Consider the following 6,000-nt stretch of genomic DNA (forward strand, 5'->3'; position numbering starts at 1 on the left):
TTGATTCCCATGTTCTGTTTTCCCAAGGACTGATAATCCTTATAGCCTGGAGGCGGTCCCCTGAAGTCCTTACAAAACATGCTTGAGCCAACTCCTACTGAAATCAATACAATTCTTTTTATTGACTTCAGTGGTAGGATTTTTTGCCCACAGTTGATGGCTATTTTTTGTCTTCCTCTTTCTCCTTAAACTTATCAAATCTATTGTCTATGCCAGTGTGAAAAGCTCTGAAAGCTTATTATTTGGAGAGGGTCCAGCGGAGGGCAACCAAAATGATTAGGGGGCTGGAGCATATGACATGAGGAGAGGCTGAGGGACTTGGGTCTGTTTAGTCTGCAGAAGCGAAGAGTGAGGGGGGGTTTGATAGCAGCTGTGACAGGGTGAGGCAACTCCCTCGTGCCGGGAGGCGCAGACTCCGGCAGCAGGGCGGGAGGCTCAGACCGGACGGCGCGAGTGGGGAGAAGGGCGGTCATCTCCACACGCTGGGGACGTCCGCTGACGTCAGCAATGCGATCACGGCGAGAGGGGCGGGGCCTCCGGTAGAGGGAGAGGGTGAAATGGACCCGGCCAGGGATAAGAGGGAGGACGGACCGGACGGGAAGGAGGGCCAGAGGCAGGAGAACCGTGAGAGGGGTGGAGGAGGCGAGGAGAAAGAAGAAGCGCTGGACGAAAGGGGGACAGAGGAGGGCGCTCGGCCAGACGCGCCCGCGGGGTAGGAGTCGACCCAGGGAGGGTTGTGGAACCCGTGAGCAGGCGTATTTAGGGGCAAGCCCCCACCTGCTACCATCAGGAGCCCCAGCTCCTGGTGTTAGGGTCCTGCACTACCCCCACCTCCCTTTCCCATTATCCTTCCATGCCTCCTCCTGGGACAAGAGCCCAAGAATGCCATACCTGCATGAGCAGGGCCCCCAACAATAAATCTCCCCATGCTGAACTAGTTCCCCATAGATCGGTAGCTATCTGGCATGGAGAGCTTCCAGAGGGCAATGGCAACACACTTCTGGAGAGGAATGGTGGGCCTCATGTGTGTGTTCTGTCACCTCAGCACAGGGGCAAGCCACTCACAGAGCTCAAGCAAGGTGTCCTTCTTCTTTCTGAAGTTCTGGAGCCATTGTAGATTTCCCCACTGCTTCAAAATGATATGGTCCCACCAGTCTGCGCTGGTGTCCAGACTCCAGATGTGGCGGGGCACAGCATTCAGGCCATGGTGGGCAGGCTCCAGCTGCTGGAGCAGCTCCCCCACATACCGGAGGAGGGTCTGCCACAAGGGCTGGGGGCGGGTTCCTGCAGAGCCTGGGAGGCAGCCTTCAGAAAGTGCTGCAGAAAGATTACAAAAGCTGCAAGAATGGGAATGGGGCAGAGAGTGGTGAGGGGGTGGGTATCAGGGAAAAAGAGGACAAAGGGGGAAGGGGGAGGCACCAGGAGGGTGCAGGGCTAAGGGAAGGTGCAGGTGCCCGGGGATTCTGGGCTGTGGCGGATGGGAGAACTGGTCACCGGAAGCAGCACTGGATGGGGGAATCGGGGCAGGCTGGGGAGATTGGGAGGCTGGTGGAAGCAGGGCTGCCAGGGGATGTGAGGTTGGGGACAGGGAAGACGGGGGGGGGGGCGGAGAGAAATGGCTACCGAAAGGAGGGCTGGATGCGGGCAGCGGGGCTGGCCACGGGAGATTGGGAGGAGAAGCGGAGGAAAACTGGAGGGGGTTGGGGGAAGTGGGGCTGGCCAGAGGCGCAGCGAGGGGAGCAGGGGGCAGGAATGAATTGGCCTGTGGGGACTGGGACTGACCCGGCCATATGTAGATCTTGGGGCACTGCCCCAGTTCCCCCCGCCCCCCCGCAAAGCACAAAGCACGAGTTAGTCAAGTACAGGGATTCTATTGTTCCCCCCCCCACACACACCCCTGGAGTCGTTGCGAACTGTCTGGCTGGTAGACACACTCCTGCAGCCTGAGCACATTTACCAGCCAGGCAGTTGGAAACTACAAACTGATACATCTAGTAATAATACAACGTACCTACTGAGAAAATACCAGACGTGTTATATGTCTGGTATTTTCTCAGTTTGTTTTTTTATGTGTTTTTATTTTTGGGCTGCAAAAAGCAGAACTGAAAAAAAAGGGTTCCAATTAAAGTATAAAGTTTGGGAAACCCTGGCCTAACCAGCTTTCTGTCTGTCTTACAATCCATTTATCCAATCCATGTTCCTTAACTTGCTGGCAAGAATATTGTGGGTGACCATATCAAAAGCTTTGCTAAAGCTGGCACTGGGGGTTTTGGGAGAACCAGAAACAAGTTATTTGAATATTCATAATTTGATTAATGAATATGCAAATATGCAAGTGAACACGACTGGTCCTCCAAAAGTTCGTGAATGGATTTACTGGTCCCCATGTCAAAAAGTTTGGGAACCCCTGCTTCAGTGTGTGTGTGTGTGTGTGTGTGTGTTTGTGTGAGTGTGTGTGAAAGAGAGAGCGAAAGAGAGCGCGCCTGTGTGTATAAAGATTTTTTTTTTACAATTACTGATATATGCTGCATATTTGTAGAGAATCTAGCACAATGGAGTGCTGACCTAGTTGTGTTTTGGTTATTATTGCAGTATAAATATTAAAAAATAATAAGTGATTGGGCAACAATGGCAAATGAAATTTAATGTGGATAAGTGTAAAGTAATGCACATTGGCAAAAATAACCCCAACTATATATACAACTAGCCAATTAGCCCGTTATAAGACAGGATTTTCAGGTCTTCTCTCCTGTGCACTCTCGCTCCATGTCTCTCTCGCTCTCTCAACTCCTACTGCCTAAGAGGGAGTAGGAATGTGAAAGAGGCTCAGAGAGCATTACTGAGAGTGGCCACTAGGGGCAGCTGTAGCCCAAGACAGGGGCCAGCAGGGCTGGGTCTCTGCCACTTTGTCTGCCTCCAGACTAGATAGGTAGCCTTCCTGCCCCAAACCTGGAGCCCGTCCCCGACCTGTGGAAAGCCTTCAGGCAGTGGGAGAGGGGCCTGGAGGATGGGCAGCCCTGCTAAGCCCCACACACCTCCCAGTCCCCTGTCCTGAGCCCCCTTCTCTGAGCCCTGAACTTCTCATCTGCCTTGATTTCTGCAACTTCTCCCCCTGCCCTGACCCTCTCACCCCCTGTCTGAGCCCCCCCATCTCCCAACCCTCTGCACTAAGTTACCCACACCTTTCCCCTCCTCACCCTCAAACTCTCCTTCCAGCCTTCATTTTCCTTCCTTCCTTCCTTGAAAAATACAATAATTGAAATGAAGCAGGTATAAAGCCGGGTACCTCAGCTAGTCTGTCTGTCTATCTATGAGTCCATCCATCTGTCTGTGAGTCCATTTATTCACAAATGCCTCCTAAACAGTAAGAGTGAGGCCCACCATATTTGTTATGTCATTCACTCTTCTCCTAACTTAGAGCAAAATCAGGTTTTGGTTGTGCCAGGAGAATGGGATGTGCCTGGAATCTTTGTTTTACATAACACAGAAAGGAGAGCGCAGGGACAGCTGTGGTCCGCAATGACCACAGGGGTGCAAGCGTGAGGGACGGTTATACCACAGAGTGTCCAGAAGGGGGCAGCAGCATCACTAAGAGAGCGGCCGGCTAGAGCGGGTGCTCTCCATGTTGTATGCTCTCCATGTTGTAGGCCTTGTAAGTGGCCATGCTGCCCCAAACACTCAGACCAAACTCCTTCCACCTAGCCCTCAACCCAGTGCTGTATGGGAGGCAGAGTCCTGTCAGCTTGTGGCTCCCCTGAGAGGAGCTGCCAGCTGGGGCTGGGTAGGAGCCACCATTGAAGCAGTGCTGCTCTTGCAGCCATGGTAAGCACCTCCCAGGCCCCTGCCCTGAATCCACCCACCCTCTGCCCTGATTCCTGCCCTGAGCCTCCCCACCCCTCCCAGACCACTTTCCTAACTCCTGCCCTCTCACCTCCTGCCCTGAGCCCTTAACCCCCAACCTGAATCACCTTCCTTGCACTATACAATCATTTATATACAGCATGTACATTTTCCTTGTAATTAATCCCCCACCCAAATATTACTACAGTGCCAGGAATCGGAGGGTGGCAAATGACTATGTGAAAGGATAGGCGAGAGCGTGTTTCCACAGTGACATTTAAATTGGAATCCATGTTTGATGGAATCCAGATGGTTTAAACACGAGTCATCAATACAATGTAATAGTTGTAATTTGAGGCCTTTGCTGTACTTGTGTCCCTAAGGTGAGATGAAGTATGGGTCTGCAAATAATTATTGCAATCCTAACAACTGTGCAAATATAACTTTCAGTGTTAAAATCACTTTCATGGTAAGTACTCCTGACTCCCATGTTTAGATTTACTCTGAAGCACTGGGTCATGGTGTGTCACATTCACATAACACAGAAAGCAAACACACTGGCAGCAAAAATATTCATTCTTTCTCTAATCTTATAGAGGGCGCATAAGTGGATGTGATCACCCATCCAAATGAAGATGTCCTCGCCCCAACTGAAATCAAGGAAATTATCACCTGCATGACCCTCTATTAGATTTTTCAGAAATGTCTACTTCAGCCTTTAATGTTATTTTTTAGCATCTCCATCTAAATTGAGGAGTGCCCATTTAATAGTCTCTCTCTTTTCTGATGGAATGAAGCTCGTCTCAAATCTCTGGATAGGTACACACCCTGCATCTTTGGATGATACCACTTACTCTCAGCTTGAATTACTGATGAAATTTTAAGGGGGAGAGAGACGGTGAGTGTTGCTGCTCTATAAGTGTATGTCTACACTACAGCTTTATTTCAAAATAACAAGGTGAGTGTTCACACTGCAAACCCATTATTTTGAAATTATTTTGAAATAACAGGCTTCTTGTTCTGAACCAGTAGCCCCTCATTTCATGTTTATTTTGAAATAGGATGAGTGTGGACAGACAGCTGTGCTTATTTTGAAATAATTGGCCTCCAGGGACATGCAGGACCATGGAAAAATACCCCTTCCTATTGATATAGTCTGACGCCTGGTGGTTAGAGGCCCAGACGGAGATGGGGGTGCCATTAATTTCCCCCCCCCCCGCAGTTAGGGAAGCCCATGGGAGCAAAGCCAGTGATGATGGCATCCATGTCATTCAGGGTGATGACCCTGCATAGCAGGATGGTGTTGATGGCCCTCACCACCTGTAAAAACATAGGAACATAGAATCACAGGGTTGCCAGGGACTTCAGGAGTTCCCTGAGCCCAAGTCCCGTTCCATAACAGGAGCAATCCCAACTACCCCATCCTCAGCAGGGCTTTGTGAATGCAGTACTGGAAAACCTCCAGGGATGGAGATACCACCCCCCCCACCTTCCTTCCCCACTAGGGAACCCATTCCAGTGCTTGACCACCCTCCTGGAACTATAGTAAAAGAGCCAAACCTTCATGAGTATGGTACTGAGAGTTGATCTCCCCATGACGAAGAAGTGGGCTGTGCCCACCAAAGCTCATGATCCCTTCTACATGATCCCATATAACAGTTTTTCCCAAATGGTGTTCCATGGAACCCCGGGGTTCTGCGAAGTGAAAATGAAGGTTCCACAAGAAAATTCCATGACAATCACATTTTGATTTTTTAAAAAATAATAATGAATATTGAAGCATTTCTGAATTTTACTGAAAACAGTTTTAATTTGCTTGCACCATGGTAAGTGTCCTGTGTAATGAGAGCTTAGCCAGAGAGTGGGGCCAATGTCACTACTCAGCGCTGCACGCACAGTCAGTCAGTGGTGCGATTGCCTGTTATATGCCACCACAAGTCCCCGTCCTCACTCTCAGGGAGCATGGATCACATGGGTGACTGAATACGAATACACTAGTGCTGCGTCTGACAAAGTCAAAGCTTCAGCTGTCAAACCAGTTGTTTGTATGTGAGTGCGCAGGCAGTGCTCTCTCGAATACTTTACTTCAGTATAGTCGTGTGATTTCTTGTATTTAAGAATTTTTCAGCTCTATATATAAGACTGTTCTTAGGGGTTCTG

Source organism: Pelodiscus sinensis, chromosome 18, assembly GCF_049634645.1.
Source record: "Pelodiscus sinensis isolate JC-2024 chromosome 18, ASM4963464v1, whole genome shotgun sequence".
Taxonomy (NCBI): domain Eukaryota; kingdom Metazoa; phylum Chordata; order Testudines; family Trionychidae; genus Pelodiscus; species Pelodiscus sinensis.